The sequence below is a fragment of the Macaca nemestrina genome, chromosome X, assembly GCF_043159975.1.
Source record: "Macaca nemestrina isolate mMacNem1 chromosome X, mMacNem.hap1, whole genome shotgun sequence".
In the NCBI taxonomy this organism is placed as follows: Eukaryota; Metazoa; Chordata; class Mammalia; order Primates; family Cercopithecidae; genus Macaca; species Macaca nemestrina.
Genome location: NC_092145.1, coordinates 20,494,716 through 20,520,982, shown reverse-complemented (window position 1 = coordinate 20,520,982; position 26,267 = coordinate 20,494,716). Strand labels below are relative to the sequence as shown.

General features: G+C 41.4%; 1 long non-coding RNA gene across 1 annotated transcript; it reads left to right on the top strand.

Moving 5' to 3' along the window:
• The first annotated feature begins 6,255 nt into the window (after positions 1–6,255).
• Positions 6,256–22,806, top strand: LOC139360746 (uncharacterized). Its single transcript, XR_011618216.1, has 4 exons — positions 6,256–6,310; positions 13,482–13,607; positions 21,384–21,529; positions 22,673–22,806. It is a non-coding gene; the product is annotated as an uncharacterized lncRNA (long non-coding RNA).
• Positions 22,807–26,267: the final 3,461 nt, after the last annotated feature.

Below are 26,267 nucleotides of genomic sequence, written 5' to 3'. Positions count from 1 at the left end.
CATCCATTTAACAAATTTTTTTTTGGCTTAAGTTTTCAAGACGACTGACTAGAAGCATTTCAAGCATACCTCATCCACTTAGAAGAACCAGAGTGGTGTGTAGAAAACCAAATTTTGAATACATTATCTAAGAGCAACCACAGGAGTTCAACAGAAAAGTGAAAGGAAACACCAAAATCTAGGAAGGAGAAGAAAAACAGGCAGCCTGTGTGGCTGGTACCATCCAGGAACTGGGAGTGACTCCACCTAGGCTAATTATATGCTAATCATTATATGCTAATTATAATACATTAGCATGCTAAAATAAACTCAATTTCTGCAAAATAATTGAAATTTTGATGGAGATTGTGTTCAGTCTATAGATCAATTTGGGAAAAATTATGTTGATGAAAACTGGGAGTGATTTCACTGCAGTCCGCTGTAAATAGACACTCACCCCCTCCCATACTGGGGAATGGATTCCCCATTGCATTCCTACTGAGGAATCATACAATCCAGGTCACTGGAGAGCCTTGATCCTTCCAAACACTTAATCTAAATCAAGGAGTGGCTGGGAGACTCTAAGAAGGAACTACTCCAGATGATACAGATAAACCCCAAAGTTGAGGCTCTGTCTGGGAGTGTTCTTGGCTTCATGCAGGAAAGGACTCAAGAGTGAGCCAACAGAGCAAAGTGAAAGAAAGTAAGTTTATTCAAGAAATAGAGTACAGAGAAATGGCTGCTCCAGATACAGAGCAGGACTACCCCACAGGCAGAGTAGCACTCATGGATTACTGGCTAGCTGTATTTATAGCTACTCCTTAATTATATGCTGAATCGGGGGCAGGTTATTCATGAATTTTCTGGAAAAGGGGCAGGGAGTTCCAGGAGCCAAGGGTTCCTTCCCTTTTATGCCACATAAGGTACCTTCTGGAGGTTGCCACAGCATTTGTAAACTGTGACGGTGTCGGTAGGAGTTTCTTTTAGCATGCTAATACATTATAATTAGCAGTGAGGGCACCAGAGGTTGCTTTCATCACCATCTTGGTTTTATCTGGTTTGGGGCAGTTTCTTTGCTTCATTCTGTTTTGGTCAGTTCTTGTTTTGTGTGTGACTGGTGCTCAGAAAACAAGTCCTGCTGATCTCCTACCTCACAGGGGAAGAATGCGTCCTGGATCCCATGGCCTTCCTGAAGCCTAAGCAGCGACAGCAAGATACTGTTCTTGATCCTAGCTCTTAACAGATTATGAATGATCCTAGGGACCAGTGGTGCCAGTCCGAGGCATTAGGTAAACTTGGGCTACTGCTTGCAGAACTGAGGTGTGAGTGGGGGTTGGGCCCCTGAAACTAGGACTAAGAAGTGAGCACTGCATGGGCTACAGCCACTGATGCTGGAATCAGGCACCTCCCCTGGGGCCTAGGCAGGATAAGAATTGCCTGTAAGGCTTGGCCTTGAGCTGGGCAGTGACTTCTACAGCCTGAGGCTGAGTTGTTGGCTAGGTAGTTCTGACTGAGCAACTGGGATAGTTGTGACAGCTGGGATGGTGGAAGGAGTCCCCTAGGACTGGAGCATGAGAGGGACACAAGTCTTCCACCCACCATCCAAGGCTATGTCCACTGAGACCAGCCCCATCCTTTCTGTGGCAGGACCTCAGCACTGCAGTGGTTATCCCTCGCCCAAGCATTTCATCAGGGGCCTGAAGGTTGTCCCACTCCCTGTCATGGCTGGTGTATGCACTCACCACTGGGGGGCCTGAGCACAAGCTTGCCCAGCGTCTCTCTCTGTCAGGCTTTGCCTCCTACTTCTGAGACAGAGTGCAGGATCCAGGGGCCTGGGGGTTCCACAATCCGATCCATTATCTGGGACACCCAGGCACTTCTTGTGGGGGAAGGAGGTCAGGCATAAACACCCTACCACTACCACTTCAGCTGGCTCCAACCCGCAAGCACCACCTGTTGGCCTGCAGACCACACATGCAGCCCATTGCAACCACTGCCAACACAGAGTCACAGTGCTTGGGACTCAGAAGAGAATCTCACCACCAGTGCTATCACCGTCACCTGACTTAGTATTTAATACAAACTATTGTAATGAAGATCATGTGGTACTGGGAAAAGAATAGACGTATAGATTAATGGAATAGAATTGATATTCCAGAAATAAAACCACATATCTATGGTCAACTAATTTTCTACAAGAATATCTGGACCATTCAATGGGGATAGAACAGTCTTTTCAACAAATCATCCGGGAACAAGTGTATACCCACATGCAAGAATAAAGTTGACCTCTATCTCATGCCATATGTAACATTAAGTCAAAATTGATGAACGAGCTAAAATTACAAAACTCTTAGAAGAAAACATAGTAGTAACTCTTTGTGACCCTGGATTAGGCAATAGTTACTTAGATATGACACTAAAATACATGCAGCAAAATAAACAGGCAAAAATAGCTTGTGTGATTGTACCTGACCAGGAGTGTGAGGGTTTTTAAGGGATTTGATGACTGATGAGCCATAGAGGGTCCTCAGAGAGCAGGCTGATAAGTGATATATCTGAGAGGGTCAAGGGGTGGTAAGGGTGGTCCAGAAGAGTGGTACTGGAGATGAGACTCTGGTAGCCAACAGCGTAGAAGAACTAAGAAGCAGGAATCTCCTGAAGTTGGGAAGACATCCATGACAAGGGAGTGTTGGCTGCATGGGAGAGTGAGGCTGTAGGGCCTGTTCTTTGAAAAGGAGGGTCACAGATGGGTAAATGCTTCCACTCTCCTTCACCACAGGACATCTCCCAGGGGCTTGACTGGCCAGGGGTTTCTAGAGGGAGAGCCTAGGCTGTGCCAGAGGGTGGGTATGTGGGAGCAAGATAGGGCATTTGGGGTGGGAGCTCCAGGTGTGGAAGGAGAACCCAGGAAATAAGCAGCTGCCTGAAATGCAGGATGGATGATGGTGAGAAAAAGGGGCAGGCAGGCTGATTTAGGGCTCTGTCTTAGATCCCAAGACCATGAAGAGCCCCTGAATAGCCAAGATTGCATTGGAAGAATAATACCCACTACATTATCTATTAGTGGGCTTTGGGAAGTGGTTGACCTGCCTCTAAAAGTGTTCCACAGCCTTGGGGGCACATTGGAGTCACTTGAGTCTGCACAAGGAAGGTTAAAGCCCCCAAAAGAAAGCAGTACTGACGCAATCCAAATGCCCTGCATGGCACTCCACCACCTGACCCTGTTCACTTAGCCATCCTCATCTCCAGATCAATTCAGTGACTCAGACTTTTTGGTGTAATCATAGTTTACTGCAACCTTGAACTCCTGGGCTCAGGCAATCCTCTTGCCTCAACCTCCAGAGTAGATGGAATCACAAGAATTCACCACCATGTCCCAGATGCCTTTGGAATTTCTCTTGTATGGATGCCATGTGAATGTGCAACAGATTCCCTTTTTGTATTTCCAGTAGCAGTGGATCTCGCTGATTTGAGGGTAAATTTGATGTTTCCCAAACGAGCATGTGTTTGAAGCCAAGTGGAAGAGTCACATATGTGTTGCCTGTGGGAGAGCAGGAGCCACGTTTAACGCGTTCACTTTTGTATCCTAAAAGCCTGCTCCAGAGTCTGACACTGAGTGGACACTCAGGCATGTGAAGGCATTTGCCTTTGGTCGGTGTGAGTCCATAACACGTGAGAAGGTTTGCTGGGGAGGAACACATCCCTGCTCTGAATTATGTTTATTCTAATTTATGTTGAGTGCTTGTATGTGCCAAGCACTGGGCTAAGAAAGGGCGTGCATATCATTGATACAAAAAAATTCAACGAGAGAGGTCCTAGTATTGTGGTGTCCATTCTGCAGCTGAGTCAGGAACACAAACAGGAAAGATAAAGTACACAGCTGGTCTGTAGTCCAGCAGAAATTACACCTCTGCACTCAGGTCCAGCAGCCATTTTTTTTTTTTTGAGACGGAGTCTCGCTCTGTCGCCTAGGTTGGAGTGCAGTGGCGCGATTTTGTCTCACTGCAAGCTCCGCCTCCCGGGTTGACGCCATTCTCCTGCCTCAGCCTCCCGAGTAGCTGGGACTACGGGCCCCCACCACTACGCCTGGCTAATTTTTTTCTATTTTGAGTAGAGACGGGGTTTCACCGTGTCAGCCAGGATGATCTCGATCTCTTGACCTCGTAATCCACCCGCCTCGGCCTCCCAAAGTGCTGGGATTACAGGGGTGAGCCACCGCGCCTGGCCCAGCAGCCATTTCTTACTGGGTATGTTCCCTGCCTCTGAAGGCGCCTCCTGCCACAAGAGTAAATTCACACTGTCTTCAGGAGGGTGTCATCTTTGGTCAGCAGTATTCTCTCAGCAGGAACCCTGCTCCCTGCCTTCCTGGTGCTGGAATCTCCCTGTAGCTTCTCTGTCTGCACAGTATGAACCTCTGCAGAGGTGGTCGGCTGAGTCTTAGCAAAGTTTGCCAGAGAAGGCTGGTTTTTTTTAGCTGAAATCTCTCACTGTAGCGTCCACTAATTAGCCTTATTTTTACCAATGGGGCCACATAGAGGAGTCTTTGACATATTTTTCACGTGCCTGAGTGGTAGTTGTCACCCTTGTCCCTTCTACTTTCTTGTTATGATTTCAGCTAATAAATTTGATTCTTTTTTCCCCAATTTTTCAAGATTGTCTTCGCTTCTGATTCCATAATCATAAATGATAATCAAGATCTCTCTCAGTCGTCCTGCCAATTTACCCAAGTCTTTGGGGAGGCACCTGAGGTGCTGTAGTTCGTAGTGCGAGATCCACAGGCTGACTGTCTGCATTCAAATCCTGAACTATGGCTTACTAGCTGTGTTTGTTCAGAAAAAAAAAATCTGAGTGATTTGGATGCACATTTGTGCTAGACTTAAATCCCCAGATCTCTTTATGTGCTTTGCCTGATGAGAATCTCCAGATGCTCCTCCTCCTGCTGTTGCTGTTGTTGATAATGATGAAATTGTATAACCATAATGGATGCTTAAAGACTCTCTAGGGCCGGGCGCGGTGGCTCAAGCCTGTAATCCCAGCACTTTGGGAGGCCGAGACGGGTGGATCATGAGGTCAGGAGATCGAGACCATCCTGGCTAACACAGTGAAACCCCGTCTCTACTAAAAAATACAAAAAAAACTAGCCGGGTGAGGTGGCGGGCACCTGTAGTCCCAGCTACTCGGGAGGCTGAGGCAGGAGAATGGCGTGGACCCGGGAGGCGGAGCTTGCAGTGAGCTGAGATCCGGCCACTGCACTCCAGCCTGGGAGACAGAGCGAGACTCCGTCTCAAAAAAAAAAAAAAAAAAAAAAGACTCTCTAGATATAGATGTAAAAACAACATTTACACTCTAACCTGTGGAGGCATTCACAGTTCTAAGCAGTTTACATGTATGTTTCAGTTAATATTTCTAACAACTTTATTAGACAGACATTATTAATGTCTTGGTTTTTCAGATGAAAACATTTCAGAGAGGTTAACAAATGTGCTCACAGTTATGCAGATGATACGGAGAGAGGAGCTGTGATTCAAAGTCAAGCATTCTGGCTCCAGACTCATTGCTCGTCACTTCAGCATTCAGCTGCCTTGGGCCTGGAGCCACTGTGCTATACAGAGAAATGGTGGAACCAGCATTTCTACCTTGGCATTCTGCCTCCAGAATCCTATACATTACACCACTACATTCTACTGTTATTGTCATCTGTATCTTCAGTCTAGCCTATTTTATTTCTAGATTTAGTTAATTGTCTATCATAGTTTCCTCTGGCAGGGCTTATTTGTAGTGTGTGTTTGCTTTTAAGATTAATTAATGAAACTTCTTGTTTACCCATCTCTTAGGTGGCACCAGGTTAAAAACTGCAGGGAGGGCCGGGTGCGGTGGCTCAAGCCTGTAATCCCAGCACTTCGGGAGGCCGAGACGGGCGGATCACGAGGTCAGGAGATCGAGACCATCCTGGCTAACACGATGAAACCCCGTCTCTACTAAAAAATACAAAAAACTAGCCGGGCGCGGTGGCGGGCGCCTGTAGTCCCAGCTACTCGGGAGGCTGAGGCAGGAGAATGGCGTAAACCCGGGAGGCGGAGCTTGCAGTGAGCTGAGATCCGGCCACTGCACTCCAGCCTGGGCGACAGAGCGAGACTCCGTCTCAAAAAAAAAAAAAAAAAAAAAAACTGCAGGGAGTTGTGACAAGGTTCTGCAGTGATTATGACTTAACTGATGATTTGATCTACTTCAGTAGTGATGCTGTGACTGGAAATGTACTTCTGAAAGTTGGTCAAAAAGTTACTGCAGTTGTGGAAGAAGATAAAACATCTCATGGATTGAACGCAAAGTAAGAGTTGTATGAGTTTGGGGATGCCTTTGTTCCTCGGGTGTGGGTGCTATTCAGCCTCTCTGAGATGACATGGTATAGTGGTTGTAGAGTGGAATTTGAAGTCTAACTTACTGGATTGTATGGGACATTTGTTCTTATCTTTGTAGCGGCTTCTGTTGATGAAAGTATAAATTCCATATCTATGTTTTCAGCATGTAAAAATGTTATTAACAATGGTAACTATTAGAGTCTATGCTATCCTACAACTTCCTTTTTTTACCCAAGTAACTGCTTTCTGCATTTGCTGAAGTGCAACTGCTGGGTGGACAGACATATATTCTAGTCACTTTGTAGAAACAGCTTTATTGAAGTATAATTTACTTACCATAAGATTCTCAAGTTTTAATAATACAGCTCAGTGACATTTTTAATAAACTGACAGAGTTGGACAACCTTCATCTCAGTCCAGATATTAACCATTTTAATGAATATAATAAAATTATGCTTCAGCTTTATTGTACTAATTGACACTGTCAGGAGTAGGCTGCGAGACTGCTTGTTTGGCAACGTTGGCAAGGACGAGAATATTACTAATCTTTGAAATCTTTGGCAATATGAGAAGTAAAAAGCAATCTCATAACTTTATTTGTATTGCTTTGAGTGTTGATGAGAGTAGAACAACTTTTCTTTTTTATTAGAGATATTTATTTATCAGGGACATTAAAGATATTTGCATGTTAGGGAAATTAGAGCTTTGTTAGGATATTTACGGTATGAATGTTTTGCAGATATTTCTTCAAAGACTGTTTCTCAACTTTGCTCTATGGAGTTTAATTTTTATGTACTATAAATGAAGTCGTCTTATTCATATGGATTTGGGGTTCAATAAAAATACTTGCAAAGTCCTATTACACTTCATAATTCAAACAAATTTCACTTGGGTTTTCCTTTGAACATTATTTGTTTATTTACATAAAAATATTCAATCTGACTGGAATTGATTTGAGTGTAGCAATTGCGAGAAGGATACAGATCTTGTTTTGCTAATGGCTACCTTGTTGTCCCCATACATTTAATGCAATAATCCCCTTTTCCCTTATTGAGTTGGAATGCCACTTGTATCATACACTACATTCCAATGGATATTTGAAACTGTGGCAATACCCTATTATGTTCATGTGATGGTGTTAACTTGTCCTGAAGGTAAGATCAAATGGTTTGAATTACGGAAGGATTGTTTGAATTACGGAAGGATTGTAAATTGTAATATTTCAATGTTTTGTAGTCTGATTTCAGATTACAAAACTTTTGTGTATGTTGTTGGAATTTTCCCAGCCATTCTTGCTTGTTGGTTTTTCAGTATCAATTTAAAAGATTATTGTGTTTAGTTTTTCCATTGCCAACAAAAACAACAACTGCAACAATCAAATCCACTGATTTTTTTAATTAGGATGACTTTGAGTTTATAGATTTAATTTAGAGAGAACTGACATAATGATAATTGTCTTTTGCCTCAAAAAGCATGTTTCTCCTCTTACATACTTATGAATTGTTCTACACTTTATTCAGTAGGTTCTGTATATTTCTTGCTAAGTTTATTTCCCAGATTTTCAATATTTTTGTTCTATCATTAATATAAATTTTTACTTAAATTATTTAAGATAAACTTTTTAATTTTAGTATAACTTTAAATCATTATCAATATATTTATAAATGTATTTTCAAACTAATTTTATCTGCCTGTATAGTATTGATTTTTGTTACGTAATTTGGTAGATGACAAGCTTACTGGACTCTTCTTTGTGCCTTTCTTACATGGTTTAGATATACTTTATTGTCAATGTTATTTAGGTAGCAAGTGTCAACCGAATGCTTAATATAAACTTTCTTTAAATTTGCATACTTTTATATACACATAAAACTATGCTTAAATAATTCAAACTCTAGAAAGATGTAAAATGAAAAGTAACAATTCTTCTTCATGCCTTCCTGGACAACTTATATTCTTCAGACATGGTGCTTTTTGTGGTTTTTACTTTTAGAAATAGAAGCTGTCTTCTCATGGGCACCTGGATAATGTACATAATATTCTTACACCTTTTCTTTGACTTAGCAATGTTAGCCAGTATTTATTGACCTTGGATCATGAAAGATGTGGAATTTGGCTAAGCTGCATTATGTACTGCTCTGTTCCCTTTCATTAGTATTGTATTAATTTATACAAACATCCATGTACACATTCATTCTTCTATAGGTTACCATTGTAACTTCAAAATCAACAAACATAGTTACATTTTTGACATGTGTAATAATATAGCATGATCACATGATTTTTTTTTTTTTCAGATGGAGTTTTGTTCTTGTTGCCTAGGCTGGAGTGCAATGGCACGATGTCGGCTTGCTGCAACCTCCACCTCCTGGGTTCAAGTGATTCTCCTGCCTCAGCCTCCCAAGTAGCTGGGATTACAGGCATGCACCACCACATCTGGCTAATTTTTGTATTTTTAATAGAGACGAGGTTTCACCATGTTGGCCAGGCTGGTCTCGAACTCCTGACCTCAGGTGATCCACCCACCTCGGCCTCCCAAAGTGCTGGGATTACAGGCGTGAGCCACCGCACCTGGCCTGGTTGGTCCTTTTAAACAGAATCTCATCAATTTTTGATTTTCATCAATTTTAAGGCACAACAATAATTTAATAATGGATATTTAAAGTATGCATAGATTATGGCCATCCTCTTGATTTCAGAAATGTTAAAATGTGAAACAAATGGGTATCTTGAAATAGAAGAAAGACTCATTATAGGCCTTACCTAGTTTCCATTTTATTGGAATGTATGATACTGACAGGTGTTTTGAAATATCTTAGTTTTGGTAAAGAAGTATCCTCGGCCGGGCGCGGTGGCTCAAGCCTGTAATCCCAGCACTTTGGGAGGCCGAGACGGGCGGATCACGAGGTCAGGAGATCGAGACCATCCTGGCTAACACGGTGAAACCCCGTCTCTACTAAAAAATACACAAAACTAGCCGGGCGAGGTGGCGGGCGCCTGTAGTCCCAGCTACTCGGGAGGCTGAGGCAGGAGAATGGCGTAAACCCGGGAGGCGGAGCTTGCAGTGAGCCGAGATCGCGCCACTGCACTCCAGCCTGGGTGACAGAGCCAGACTCCGTCTCAAAAAAAAAAAAAAAAAAGAAGAAGAAGTATCCTCTATATTTCATTATTTCATTTCTAGAGTTTTTGAAAATTAGGGATGTACTCCAGTTCTGGGGTACTGAAAATATTTGTAAAAGGAAAAAGTAAAATTAGGGATGATACAGTTTTCAAATGTTCTTTAGCACACTCAAGATCTTCATCTAGTTTTCTTTTCTTTTGAGCTATCGATATGGAGAAAAATATGAATAATTTTCCTAATCTTAAGCCAATCTTACTTTATGGGAACAATCCCCACAAAGTTATGATTATGATGTATAATTCTTGTAATGTCCTCCTAGATTTGCTTACTTCATTTTTATTTAGGTTTTTACATTTCCATAAATGGAATTGATGTATAGTTGCCTCTCTTTATGTGATTTTTATCAGTTTTCAGAATCACCATTATGCTGGATTTATGCAAAGAATCAGGAGCTTTCCTTAATTCTTTATATTTCTGCACAAATAAACATCCGATTGATATATTCCATGAAGATTATAAAGGAGTCATTTATCAAGCCACTTTAGGACCAGCACTCCTTGAGGGATGGAGTTGGGTGGGTGGCGTAGTTTTTTATTTCTTCCAAATGTTTTAGTTTATTAGGTCTTTTTTGGTGTTTGTTTTAACAACAAAACCTGTAAATCCACCTATATCTTCACCAGTCCCCTCCTCCTCCCATCCTATTAGAATGGAAAAGGTGTCCCTTCTCCTAAGGCCAACACTCTGTACCTGTATTTTGGATCTCATTTCTTTTCCTTTATCCAAATCTTTTCTTAGACTACTGAGTATGTCTTGTTTTCCTGTCTTTTTAGGCTTTCCCTCTTTTAAGGGCCAATATCCATCAGCATTTAAACATGTTCAAACCTTAGCTTACAAAATACAAGTCCCAGCCTTCACGATTGCTCTTTCTTTAAGCTTCCTCTTTCCCCTTGCAGTAAGACAACTTGACAGAATTTCCTGTCTCCATTACCTTCTCTTCTTGTTATGTGTAATTCCATTTAAGTCTCTCTTCCTCATCCACCTACCCACCATGAACCCAAAACTACCTTTGCTCAGGTATGCAGGAAGCACTTGTCAGGGAATGTGAAAGTTGAATTTCAGGCTTTGCCTGTTTGTTAGACAATTCTTTTCAATATCTTTTGCTGGGAGAGGGAGCAAAGAAATGAGGCGGAAGGGGAGATCAGATCAATGAGGTTTGTTTATCTTTTTTTTTTTTTTTTTTTTTTGAGACAGGATCTCATTCTGTTTCCCAGGCTGGAGTGCAGTGGCAATGGTCATGGCTTGGCTCGCTGCAGCCTCGACCTCCCAGGTTTGGGTGATCCTCCCACCTCAGCCTCCTGTGTAGCTGGGACTACAGGCGCATAGCACCTCACCCAGCTGAGTTTTTGAGTAGAGATGAGGGCTTGCTATGTTGCACAGGTTGATGTCAAACTCCTGGAATCAAGTCATCCACCTGCCTTGGCTTCCCAAAGTACTAGGACTACAGGCATGAGCCACCACACCAGGTGTATTTTTTTTTTTTTTTTTTTTTTAGGATAGGAGAGTCTAGAGTATGTTTGTATGTTGATTCATTAGAAAGAGAAAAATCTTGATACAGGAGGAAGAGAAGCAGTAACTGTAGGATCAATGTTCTCATGGATATAAGAGGGAATGGTAACATGTGTTCAGTGAAGGGTCAGCCCTGTGAAGGGCTTGGATGTTCTCCCATTGTTACAGGAAGGAAGGCAGAGAAAGCGAGGATAGGTGCCAGCAAGTTCCTAGATGAGCGCCTGTCCCATGGCCTTTATATTCTCAGAGAAGTAAGAAGCAAGGCTTGCCTATCTGTGTTTTCTAAATTTTCACTAATGGAAAGAAAATATTTGTGTCATTAAAGAAATAAAATTTGGCTTGGCATGGTGGCTTACACCTGTAATCCCAGTACTTCGGGAGGCGGAGGTAGGAGGATTGCTTGGGCCCAGGAGTTAGAGACCAGCCTGGGAAAAATAGTGAGACCCAGTCTCTACAAAAAATAAATTAACTGGGCTGGTGGCACATGCCTGTAGTCCCAGCTACTTGGGAGGCTGAGGTAGGAAGGTTGCTTGAACCCATGAGGTGGAGGCTGTAGTGAGCCAAGAATATGCCACTGCACTCCAGCCTGGGCAACAGAGCAAGACTCTGTCTCAGAAAAAAAAAGAAATAAAATTTTAGTGCTACAGTTTTGAGTATAGATAGTTTTAGATTGTGGGAAGGCATGTTTACTAGGGAACTGGAGTAAGATTACCACCGTGCCAAGTCCAATTTTATTTCTTTCTTTTTTTTTTTTTTTTGAGACGGAGTCTCGCTCTGTCACCCAGGCTGGAGTGCAGTGGCCGGATCTCAGCTCACTGCAAGCTCCGCCTCCCGGGTTTACGCCATTCTCCGGCCTCAGCCTCCCGAGTAGCTGGGACTACAGGCGCCTGCCACCTCGCCCGGCTAGTTTTTTTTTTTTTTGTATTTCTTAATAGAGACGGGGTTTCACCGTGTTAGCCAGGATGGTCTCGATCTCCTGACCTCGTGATTCGCCCGTCTCGGCCTCCCAAAGTGCTGGGATTACAGGCTTGAGCCACCGCGCCCGGCCCAATTTTATTTCTTTAATGACACAAATATTTTCTTTCCATTAGTGAAAATTTAGAAAACACAGATAGGCAAGCCTTGCCTCTTACTTCTCTGAGAAAATAAAGGCCATGGGGTAGTATTGAGTGTCCATGTGATACGTATGCCCCTCATTGTAAGTGGATCTAGACAGCTGAATTTGGTTTTATTTTTACAGCAGTCCATTTGGTATGGTAAAGGAGAAGAATGGCTGGACTGTTGGCCTTTGGGGTTTTGCCAACTGAAATGATGAAGTGAGTGAAGTTCAATAATTGATGGTGTTTGAAAGGGAAAAGAACCCGAGGACGGAGAGTGAGGAGTTTGACATGAAACTTGGGGAAGGTTAAGTCTGCCATATGATTGAGCTAGTATGGAGTCAGGGAACAAAGAGGTCAGAGGGGCTAAGGAATACCCACTTGCACATTGACAGAAGTGGTGGTGGATACATAGATGGGAGCTTGGTGCTTCATTCCAAGCTCCTGAATATTCACTGAGGGAATAACCCTCAGTGAAATCAGTATTTACAGTTCCAAAGATAACAATTGAGAAATGGGACTAGGTCATAAACTAGGCTATTCAAAAAAGAAATATGAAAGCAGATTTACATCTCCATGGATGAAGTTTCCATTAGAAATCTTTGAACAAGAAATTCCACTCCTAGTAGTTTATCCGACAGAAATAAATCAGGCATGTAGGCAATGTGTTAGGATGCAGGCCAAATGTCCAACCATGTGGAATTGAGTAAATAATTATGTCACTTCCATTCTGTGGGATGACATATTATCCTTTAAAATAACATTTCATACAAAAACTAGCCGGGCGAGGTGGCGGGCGCCTGTAGTCCCAGCTACTCGGGAGGCTGAGGCCGGAGAATGGCGTGAACCCGGGAGGCGGAGCTTACAGTGAGCTGAGATCCGGCCACTGCACTCCAGCCTGGGCTACAGAGCGAGACTCCGTCTCAAAAAAAAAAAAATAATAATAAATAAAATAAAATAACATTTCAACAATCTGTTGAAATATATGATTGATTGATGTTATGTTAATAATGTATAAAATATTAAAAATTTCCTCCAAAGTGGTACATATATATTTATGCATAGTAAAACCATCTGGACCAGGGTAAGTACCAGAATGTTGATAGTGGATTTATAAATTATGTGTTATTACTTTTTGCTATTCTGTGTCTTTTTTATGTTTTATATGATGAACATGTATTATTTGCTTAATTAAAGAACAAAACATAAAATAAGAACCATTACACCTATAATCAATATAAATTTTGTATACATGTTCATTGTAGATAAATTAAAGCCTGCATTTGACTTGTCTTTTTTAGAGCCTTCCACCACCCAGTTGTTTTCTCAACTTTATCTCATGCTTCTGTCTTCCAGGTGCCCTAATTTGGAGTCTTATGGCTTTTCTCCCTGTTCCCCTAACTTGACTTGCGTTTTCTCTCCTCGCTTGCCGTCTCCCTGCCAGTCCCCAATTACCAACCCCAACTCCAACCTGTTTATCAGGTAAAATCTTTGTCTTCTTTCAGAGCCCAGGTCAAAATAACTTCCTCCAAGAAATTGTCTTTTGTCTTCTCAGTCTGAAATTCTCTTCCTCCTGAGAATTCTCAGAAACCAATTTTTGAACCTTTTAAAATTGTTTATTACAGTTTGCCTTGAATTAGTTTTTAAAAATCTTTTATTCCTCTTTGATCTTTTATTCTTGGAAGGCAGAAACAGTGCATTAAATCTTGTGGGTGAGCAAATAACATTTTAAGACACATTTAGAAAATATATGACTGACTGGCATGGAGCTTGGGGAAGCTCCCTAATGCAGGGAAAGGGTGAGTGAATGAGAGTCCCTGGGGGATCCAAACTTCTGCCATGGACTTTTGCAATCCTGGGCATGGGAGAACCCTCTTGATGCCCCTGGGCCTTCAGACTGACACAGAGAGACATCTAGAGTCTTTGCAGAGGCACTGCTCAAGCCCACGTGGAGCCCCACAGACTTGGATCTCTGAGAAGCCTGGCACTGTAGCCCTGATAGAGGCTGCGGCCACAGTGCTGCAGAGGCCAGACTGCCCTGTTGCTTCTTGCTAGGCAAGGCTTGCTGACTTGAGCTCCCAGCACAGCAACCCCACCCCTTCCCGAATACTGTGGGCAGTTGTGGTTCTGGATTCCTTTAAGTGTCCAGACTGCAGACCTTGACCCCATTGCACCTCACCAGGCAGGGATTGCCACCTTGAGCTTCCAGCACAGTGACCCCACCACCACCTGAACACTGTGAGCAGCCTTAGACCTGTGCTCCTCTGGGAAGTGACCATGCTGCAGATCATGTGATTCTCTGCCCCTGCTACTCCTTTCCAGGCAGGGCTTGCCAGCTTGGGCTCCCAGTGCAGTGGTCCTGCCCCCAGCCTGAACATGGCTCTGCATGCCTCTGGGGCAGAACTTCCCGAGGTAACAGACATGGTTTGACACCTTTGCATGCCACCAACAGCAAAGTCCAGTATCACTTGGGTGGGAGGGAAGTGCAAGTGGGGCACATGCCCCACAGCCACCAGTCTCCATTGACACCACGGAGAGATCCTACCCTCCCCAATGAAAGGCCCACAGCACAGTCAGCTTGCCCCTGCCCAAACATTTCACCTGAGGCTAAGAGCCCTTCTGAAAACCCACCCCCCACAGGCCTGTGATATTCCCTTGGACTCCTACCACCTAAGCGTCCCACCTGCCCCCACCTGGGTTTGTCCAGTGATCCAGGGACCAGCCCACCCCTCCGCATCACAGCCAGCGCTTGAACTCTGAGCTCATCCTACCCAGGTCCAGCCCCTTCAGGACTCATAGATGCTGTCCCGTGGGCCATCTAGGGGCCTGGGAACTGAGGAACTACACACCCCATTCCAACTCTGCTGGCATCTGACCATTCCTCTAGGGCACAAGGTTGTACCGACCTAGCCAACCGACACCACCATAACCAACATCCATTCACATAGGCCCAAAGATGAAGTCCTCTCTTTAAAATAAGCAGCAGTACTGCCACATCAGATGGCAAGAGTGCCATAAAGCTATCTGTATCAGGTTGACTGATGAGGTTATGCCCTGAAACCACACCCACAGAGAGTTGCAAAACAAGCATTTCCTGTGACATTCAACCACATTGTGGTCCAGAGATAGGCTACACTGTGCATCTGAATTGGGATACACAAGCCCCGGAACAGGGGTGTGGTAGAGAAACAGATCAAGTTCCTACCTATTTAGGACAGGGAGCTGGTGCAACCCCCTCATTCCCCTGCAGAGACCTCAGTGCACTTCACCAGGAACTCCTCCCAGCCACCCTTATTAGTGCACCATCAAGGTATTCATGGGTGAGCCAGGGGCTCCAGCTCTTCCCAGCTGAGGTCCCCCACCCCCGTGTAACAGGAACCTCAGGACCCTGGGCACTCCACTGTCTAGGCCTTCACTTGAAACAACAGGATGCACCTCACAGTAAGCAAAGGTCAGCTACATACGCGCTTGTGCCACAGCTGGTTCTTAGCTGCAGCCGCCATCTACTGGTTTGTAGGTTGAACTGCATAGCTCCATATGAAACCTGCTGACAGAAGTGCACAAGGCTATAGAAACAAAGCCAAAAGATCCTACCCAACACGTTCCTCTCCAGATGGGAAGAAACCAGCATAAGAATTCCAGCCATCATGAAAAATTTGAATTCTGAGACACCATCAAAGTATTACTCTAGCTCTCCAGCAATGGCCTCTAATGAAAATGGAAACTTGGAGATGACAGATAAAGAATTGAAAGCATGAGCTGCAAGGAAGTTCAACAAGATCCAAGACAAGGATCTGCCATGGACCTTTGCAATCCTGGGCTTGGGAGAACCCTCTTGACACCCCTGGGCCTTCAGACTGACACAGAGAGGCACCTGGAGTCTTTGCAGAAGCACTGCTCAAGGCTTCATTTCCTGGATTGCTTTAGAAGTTTATTTGTGTCAAAATCAACCCCCGCTTAAAAGTCACAGAATGGCAAGTTGGATAAAAGTATAAGACTCTACCATCTGTTGCCTTCAAGAGACCCATCTCATATGTAATGACACCCATAGGCTTAAAGTAAAGGGTTGGAAAAAGATTTATCATGCAAACAAAAAACCAAAAAAGAGAAGGGGTCACTATTCTTATATCAGATTAGACTTTAGACCAACAACAGGATAAAAAGACAAAGAAGGGCACTAGATAATGATAAAGGGTTCAATTCAACAAGAAGATTTAACTATCCTCAATATATACACACCCAACATTGGAGCACCCAGATTCATAAAACAAGTACTTCTAGACCTATGAAAAGCTTGACAGCTACACAATAATAGTGGGGGACTTCAACACCCCACTGACAGCATTAGACAGATCATTGAGGTAGAAAAGTAACAAAGAAATTCTGGATTTAAATTCAATGCTTCTCCAGTTGGACCTAATAGAACATCTACAGCACACTCCATCCATCAACCACAGAATATATATATATATATATATATATAGAGAGAGAGAGAGAGAGAGAGAGAGCACTCTTCTCATCTACACACAGATGAGAAAAGCTAAGCACATGGTCAACCATAAAGCAAGTCTCAATAAAGTATGCTAATCATACTTTCATATCACAGTGGAATAAAAATAGAAATAAATACCAAGAGGATCTCTCAGAACCACACAATTACATGGAAATTAAACAACTTGCTCCAGAATGACTTTTGGCTAAACAACAAAATTAAAGGACAAATAAAGAATTTCTTTGAAATAAATGAAAATGGAGATACAACATACAAAATATCTTGGTTTTAGCAAAAGCCGTGTCAGCAGGAAAATTTATAGTGCTAAATACCTACATCAACAAGTTAGAAAAATCTCAAATTAACAGCCTAACATCACACCTAAAGGGACTAGAAAAACAAGAACAAACTAACCCCAAAACTAGTAGAAGAAAATGAATAACTGAAATCAGAGCAGAACTGAACAAAATTGAGACTCAAAACTTCATACAAAGGGCCAATGAAACAAAAAGTTCATTCTTTGAAATAATAAGATCAATAGACCACTAGCTAGATTAACAAATAATAAAAGAGAAGACCCAAGTAAGTGCAATCAGAAATGACAAAGGTGACATCACCACTGTTCCCTCAGAAATACAAAAGCTCCTCCGAGACTATTACGAACATCTGTGCACACAAACTAAAAAATCTAGAGGAAATGGGTAAATTTCTGGAAATGCACAACCTTCCAAGACAGAATCAGAAGAAATTGAAATCCTGAACAGTGGAATATCAAGTTCCACAACTGAATCAGTAATAAAAAACCTATCAACCAAAGGAGCCCCAGATCAGATGGATTTGCAAACAAATTCTACCAGACATACAAAGAAGAGATGGTACCAATTCTGCTGAAACTATTCCAAAAAATTGAGAAGGGGGGACTCCTCCCCAATCCATTCTATGAAGTTATTATCACTCTGATACCAAAACCTAGCAAAGGCACAACAGAAAAAGAAAATTACAGGCCAGTATTCAGGCCAGCATTCCTCACGAACTTAGATGCAAAAATCCTCTACAAAATACTAACAAACTGAATCCACAGCACATCAAAGTTAATTCACTACAATCATGTATGCTTCATTCCTGAGATGCAAGGTTGATTCAACATATGCAACTCAATAAATGTGATTCACCACATAAACGGAATCAAAAACAAAAACCATATGATCATCTCAACAGACAGAAAAAGTTTTTGATTAAATCCAACACTCCTTCATGATAAAAACCCTTCACAAACTAGGCATTGAAGGAAAATGCTTCAAAATAATAAGAGTCATCTATGACAAAACCACAGCCAGCATCATACTAAATGGACAAAAACGGGAAGCATTTCTCTTCAGAACTGGAACAAGACAAGGATGCCCACTCTCACCACTCCTCTTCAACATAGTACTGGAAGTCCTTGCCAGAGCTCTCAGGCAAGAGAAATAATTAAAGGCATCCGAGTGGGAAAAGAAGAAGTCAAATATCTCTCTTCACTGATGATATGATTATATAGCTAGAAAACCTCAAGTACTCTGTGGAAAGGCTCCTAGAGCTGATAAATGACTTCAATACAGTTTCAGGATACAAAAATAATGTACAAAAATCCGTAGCATTTTTATACACCAATAACATTCAAGCTGAGAGCCAAATCAAGAATTCATTTCCATTTACAATAGTCACAAAATAATAAAATACCTAGGAATACATCTAACAAAGAAGTTGAAAAATCTCTATAAGGAGGAACCATAAAACACTGCTGAAAGAAATCATAGGCTGGGTGCAGTGTCTCATGCCTGTAATCCCAGCACTTTGGGAGGCTGAGGTGGGCGGATCACCCGAGGCCAGGAGTTCGATACCAGCCTAGCCAACATGGTGAAACCCTGTCTCTACTAAAAATACAAAAATTAACCGGACGTGGTGGTGTGTGGCTATAATCCCAGCTACTTGGGAGATTGAGGCAGGAGAATCACTTGAACCCAGGAGGTGGAGGTTGCATTGAGCTGAGACCATGCCACTGCACTCCAGCCTGGGTGACAGGGCAAGACTCCATCTCAAAAAAAGGAAAAGAAAAATCATAGACATATTAGGCAGTTTTGTGTTGCTATAAAAAATACCTGAGACCGGGTAATTTGTAAAGAAAAGAGGTTTTATTTTGGCTCATGGTTCTGCAGGCTGTACAGGAAGCATGGTGCTAGCATCTGCTTCTGGTGAGGGCCTCAGAAAGCTTACATTAATGGCTGAAGGCAAAAGGAAGACAGCATCTCATATGATAAGAGAGGGAGCAAGATGGTGCGGGGTGTGTGGGGGGGTGTTCCACACACTTTTAAACAATCAGATCTTCCATGAACTCAGAGTGAGAAGTCACTCATCAATAGGGGAATGGTGCTAAGCCATTGATGAGGGACCTGCCGCCATGATCCAATCACCTCACACCAGACCCTACCTCCAACATTGGGAATCACATTTTGACATGAGATTTGGAGGGGGCAAACATGCAAACCATATCAACAGATGACATAAACAAATGGAAAAACATTCCGTGCTCATGGATTGGAAGAACCAATATTATTAAAATGGCCATACTGCCCATAGCAGTATTCAGATTCAATGCTATTCCTATAAAATTACCAATGTCATTCTTCATAGAAACAGAAAGAAACCTCAAAAATTCATATGGAACCAAAAATGATCCGAAATAGGCAAAGCCATCCTAAGCCAAAAGAACAAAGCTGGAGGTATCGCACTGCCTGACTTCAAGCTATGCTACAAGGCTACAGTAACCAAAATAGCAAGGTACTGGTACAAAAACAGACACATAGACCAATGGAATGGAGTAGAATACTCAGAAATAAAGCCACACTTCTACAACCATCTGATCTTCACCATAGTGGACAAAAACACACAGTGGAGAAAGGACTCCCTGTTCAGTAAATGGTGCTGGGATAGCTAGCTGGCTAGCCATATGAGTAAGAGTGAAACTGGACCCCTACATTTTACCATATACAAAAATTAAATCGAGGTGGATTAAAGACTTAAATGTGAGACCACAAACTATAAAAATCCTAGAAGAAAACCTAGGAATTATTATTCTGGACACCAACCTTGCAAGGAATGTATAACTAAGTCCTTAAAAGCAATTGCAGCAAAACAAAAATAGACAAGTGGGACCTAATTAAACTAAAGAGCTTCTGCACAACAAAAGAAATGATGAATAGAGTAAACAGACAACTTACAAAATGGGAGAAAATATTTGCAAACTAGCCATCTGACAAAGATCTAATATCCAGAATCCACAAGACACTTAATTCAACAAGCAAAAATCAGATAATCTCATTAACAAGTGTGCAAAGGACCAGAACAGACACTTCTCAAAAGAATACATACAAGTGGCCAACAAAATATGAAAAAATGCTTAACATCGCTAATCACAGAGAAATGAAAATCAAAACCACAATGAAATATCATTCCACACCAGTCAGATGGCTATTACTAAAAAGTCAAAAAATAACAGATGCTGGTGAGGTTGTGGAGAAAAGTGAATGCTTATACCCTGCTGGTGGGAGTGTAAATTAATTCAGCCACTGTGGAAAGCAGTCTGGAGATATCTCACAAAAACTTAAAATAGAACTACAATTTGACCCAGCAATCCCATTACTAGGTATATACCCAAAGGAAAAATTATTCTACCAAAAATACATATGCACTCGTATGTTTGTTGCAGCACTTTTCACAATGGCAAAGACATGGAATCAACCCAGGTGCCCATCAGTGGTGGATAGGATAAAGAAAATGTGGTACATATACACCATGGAATACTATGCAGACATCAAAAAGAATGAAAATCATGTTCTTTATAGCAACATTGATGCAGCTGGAGGCCATTCACCTAAGTGATTTAGTATAAGAACAGAAAACCAAATACCACATGTTCTCACTCTACAAGTGAGAGCTGAAAAGTGAATACACATGGACATAAAGATAGGAACAATAGGCACTGTGGACTATCAGAAAGGGGAAAGAGGGAGGAGGCCGAAGGTTGAAAAACTACCTGTTAGGTTCTGTGCACACTAGCTGGGTGATGGGATCATTTGCATCCCAAACCTCAGCACCATGCAATATGCCCATCTAACAAACCTGCACATGTATCCCCTGAACCTAAAATAAAAATTGAAATAAAAACCCAAAAATCACCAGTTGAATAACTAATTAATTTAAAGATTCATGCATGGACCACTGATGTTCGTGTCATAGCACAAGAATTATGATTCATCCAACACTGTGCATCTGAGGTCAAAATGGGAAAAATTATTTAAATGCATAGTTTACTATTGAAGCATACGTGGAAAAGTTGCTAAAAATGTATATGACTATACAACACATAGTGAACCCTAACGTAAGCTACAGACTATAATGTATCGATATTAGTTTATCAATTGTAATCGATGTACCATACCAATGCAAGATGCTAATAATAGGGAAAACTGAAGGTAGAGGACAGGGAGTGTGTGGGAACTCTGTACTTCCTGCTCAATTTTCCTAAGCTGCTCTTAAAGTATGAAAGATGATGCTCAGGCATTATGATATCATCAGCCCATGTCTATGATGTGTTTGTCAACTGAAATATATTCACTAATGCTTATTATAGTTGTTTAAACCATTTTTTGAACAACAATGATTTAAGCATATGTTTCTGATTTTTAAACTTTTGTTATGTTTGAAGTAATTGTTTCTTTACCTTACAGGTGGATGCCCTCTGTGATGATTGCCAATGTGATGAGCCATCAGACTCCTACACAAGAGTTTCATTAGGTGCTATTACCTCTGTAATGGATGGGGCTGACTGCGTTAATCACAAAACTTAACTTCTGTCTAGATGTTGTTTGTAAAGGTACAATTTACATTTTAAAAAATTTAAAATGGATTTTTACCTATTTTATTAATTTTTATTGATTAAATTTGGAGATGGTTAAAGGCATAATTTTCAGGGTCAAATTTGGAACATGCTTATTTGATAAGAGGATTTTCATACTAGAACTACTTTTCCAGTATACTTGGCTCCAATCAGCAGCTCTTTAATGTTTGAGGTCAACCTTTGCAGTTGAAAATAATGTGAAGCAAAAGACAGATGTATTCATACACTGTTTTTTTTCTAATTTGTGCTATTATTTGTTGTATTTTCATTTATTGAATGCAGTTACTAACATTTGTGTAATTTCATGTTCATATAGGTACTGAATTTCTAATCCAACTAAAAAATAGTACCAGTATACAGGGATACTATTTTTTAAAAATTATTCAAATGCTTTAAAATAAGGTTTGGAGATAGCTTTGTACCTTTCCGTGTACGTGTGTGTGTGTGTGTGTGTGTGTGTGTATTCATTGTTGAATGTTATTTGTAATTAGCAGATATTACATTGTGCTGTTTTATGTCTAAAACAATGTCAATTTGTCTATGCTATTTCACTTTAATTCAGCTCAAGGTAGAGTGCTAGATGCTGGGAAGACTAAGATAATTAAGACTTACTGAATGTTGCCTGTAGGGAACTCAGAGTAACTGGGAGAGGCAGAGGTGTAATGAATACATTATAATGATGTGATGAGAACAACATTACTGAGCAGAGGAGAGGGCGTGACTGAATGCAACGGGGAGTACTGGGGAAGACTACCTGGGGAGGTGCTTCTTGAGCTAGACTCCATGCCCTTGCAAATCCCCCACTAGGCTGGATTTCGAAAAGTGAATAGAAGTAAGAATTGTATACCTGTTTAAGCCAAATCAGCTGCCATTTAGCTTGGGTACAAAAAGGGAAGTTAGCTCAGCCACACCAGGCAACTTTCTATTTTACTTTTCTTGGGTATGAAAGCCAAAATTTGAACTTAGCTGTTAACCCTGGAAGTGCCCCAAAATGATTGTTGACTGGCAGTTAGGAATTTATGACCTGTTTAGTTAGAAATTCCCAATTCTGGAAGAAAAGGCTTTTGTGACTGCTAAGCTCCAAAGGCAATTTTTTGGTCCCTATTACCATGCCAACAGGAAAACTCCACTGATGGTAGCCTCGCTGGGAGAATTCTTCTCAAAGTGGGAAAGACTTGAACATGTTTGTAATGCCAAAGGGATTGACTGAAGCTGTCGAAGACAGTTAGGAATTATGTTTGTACCACAGTATATTCCAGGTACATATTTTTGCTCTGTGAATTTTTTAATTTCTAAGAACCTTATATTTACTATGGTGCTTTGTTCCAAATTTATATTTGTATTAGCACTGCAAAAACAAATAATTTTATCTCCAGTGTAGAACTTTTTAACTGAATTTATAATAGCATTCATGCTAATGTCAGATATTTCACCTCTGCCAGAAAGAATTTTCACAACTTTTGTGAATGCTCTTTAGCTAAAGATCAAGTTAGGCTTATTACTAGTTTCAGTGAGGGCGAACACACACCATGTTGGAACCATGGCATGTCTCCGTAAGAGGATACTAGAAAAAAATCTATTTGAGATGTAGGATTTGAGGTAGGATTTGAGATGTAGGATTTGAGATGTAGTTGGGTGATTTGAGGAAGGTCTACAGAAGCAGGGTATAGCTCTAGACTGGATGCTGTCACAAAGTGGAGGCAATTCTGTGGTTGAATATTTTGTGGGTGGCACAGTAGCCTTGTTTTGTCTGCACTTAGACAAAATTCTGAAGTGATTTTATTTTGTTCTTTTTTTTGTCATGGTCTCAGAATAATTTTCCCTGAGGTTATATCCTATGAGATTGTTTATGTCCAACAGAAAAACATGATGGCTTGGCTGTGGGTGTCAGTCCAGCTAGTTATAACATTGAGGTCTAGCTGTGAACATCAGATGAATTTTGGACTTGAGAGGCTGTTTTTTTGGTTTCTTTTTTCACTTTGATTCCATGATTTGGATGGAAAGAATCAAACTATTATTGGAATTCACTTAACTCTTTTTTCCTTTTTTTTTTTTGAGATGGAGTCTCGCTCTGTCGCCCAGGCTGGAGTGCAGTGGCTGGATCTCAGCTCACTGCAAGCTCCGCCTCCCGGGTTTACGCCATTGTCCTGCCTCAGGCTCCCGAGTAGCTGGGACTACAGGCGCCCGCCACCACGCCCGGCTAGTTTTTTGTATTTCTTTAGTAGAGACGGAGTTTCACCGTGTTAGCCAGGATGGTCTCGATCTCCTGACCTCGTGATCCGCCGTCTCGGTTTCCCAAAGTGCTGGGATTACAGGCTTGAGCCACCGCGCCCGGCCCTCTTTTTTCCTTGTTAATGCATCTTACATCATTTAACTGCTGGCAAAAGTCTTATCCTAATACAGCTAACATATTAACAGCTGTTTCACTTTTCTCACATACCTAATAAAAATTGGAATAACAGTTTTTTGAAATTATGTTGGAGCAGATTTTTAAAACTCATACATTAGAGAATTACTTGTAAATGTACTTTTTGTAGCTTCCCATGTTAACTTGTGATCTTCGGGCACTTTGTTCTTAAAATATCTAAGTTATAAAGTAAATGCTTCAGCAAATTTGGGTCCTCTGGTTTTCCTGTGGTTCAGTGATATCACTATGGCCCCCATAGTGGAGAGTAAATGTTGAAAGATTGTCTTGGGCTGCCATACAAATTATCACAGACTGGACTTAAGCAACAGAACTTTATTTTCTCACAGTTCTGGAGGCTAGAATTCCAAGATCAAGGTTTTGGTGACTTGGTTTCTGATGAAGGCTCTCTTCCTGGCTTGCAGGCAGCTGCCTTCTTTCTGCATCCTCACATGGCTTTACTCAGTGCATGTGCAAAAAGAGAACAAGAATTATTTTTTAAGATGGTTGTAATGTTGAGAATAGGCTGAATGGGCAAGGGTGGATTTGCAAGACAAGTTAGGAGTCTGTCGCAATAGTCCTGGTGAGTGATGATGGAGACTTGGACAAGGTTAGCAGAAGTGGAAACTGTAAGGATTGATTTGATTCTGGATATATTTTGGAGGCAGAGGTGAAAGTATTGACTGATTAATTGGACATTTGATATTAAGGAAGGAGGAGTCAAGGGTTACCCCAAAGTTTTTTATATGAGCAATGGTAAGGGAAGGGCTTCCATTTTTGAGATGTGGAAAGACTGAGGAGCAAAATTAGGTGCATGTGAAGAACAGCAAGAACTCAGCTTTAGACCTAATTTGAATAAACATTTGGATATATGAATCTGAGGTTTAGTAGAACAGCACATATATACATTTTGGAGTTATCATCTTATGGATACTATATAAAGCCACACAAAAGGAATAGGTATAGAAAAAAGTAAAGAGTGAGAGAGAAGAGGTTTATTACATGTCTTGGGTTAATCTAAAATTTAGTTGTAATTGAATTGAGGAGTAATAAATAAAGGACTATGAAGGAACTAGAAAATGCTGGATCATAGGGTGTAGAAATATTTAATTTTAGTAGATATTGCCAGCTTTCTGAAGTGGTTGTAGCAATTTACACTTCCAGTAGCAATGTTTGAAAATTACATTTGCTCCAAATCTTCTCTGGTACTTTTGTATCTTGTGACTCACTTTTAACTTGTTGTTAACATCTGTAAATATTTGTTTATAACTGTAAAATGTAAGATATAAGTGTATGTATCACCTGTCAAAAACAACTGAGAAAACTGCTTCTTTCTTTCTGTAGCAATGTGTCCTACTGCTAATGCTACCACTAATAGCAATCAACGTTTATTTGATGCTTGTATTAGTCAGGGTTCTCTAAAGGGCAGAACTAATAGGATGTGTGTGTGTGTGTGTGTGTGTGTGTGTGTGTGTGTGTGTAAAGGGGAGTTTATTAAGTATTAACTTACATGATCACAAGGTCCCACAATAGGCTGTCTGCAAGCTGAGGAGCAAGGAGAACCAGTCCGAGTGATATGTCAACTCTGAGGCATATTAGCATACTTTCAATGCAGGGTTCTTGATAGCTCACCTTCACTGGGGTGTCACACTGGTCTCCCTAGATTGTGCTAGGGCCTGGGGATCAGGGAGTAGTTGGCTGGCTTAAACCATGTTTTCTGCAGGTGGGACAGAAATGGCTGAGAATACAGGGACCTGCCACCATGAATTTCTGGGGCTCCAGTGTTTTATGGTAGAGCTTCCAAATGGCATGCTGTGAATGAGTTGCAGATGTGCTAATGTTAAATGCCCCTCAGCTCATTTAGGGATACAGGCAATGAAGAAAAGGAAATAAGACAGTGATCTTGGGCAGGGGTTGGCAAACTATGGCCCTTGGACCAAATCTGGCCTGCTACCTCCTTTTGTTAAAAACAGATTTATTTAGATATATCTCACATGACTTATAATTCACCCATCCGAAGTGAACCATTCAATGATTTTTTTAGTGTGTTTGCAGTGATGTGCAACCATCACTACAACCTTAATTTTAGAACATTTTCACTCCTGCTTAAAAACACTTCATAACAGGAATATAAACCATCACTACAACCTTAATTTTAGAACATTTTCACTCCTGCTTAAAAACACTTCGTAACAGGAATATAAATAAGATTCTACATTTCATATTTTTGATAGAGTCACAAACATATTCAGTCTTTTGCTTGCATTTAAAAATTCAGCTCTTCAGGTGGTTCTGGAGCCCTGTAAACAC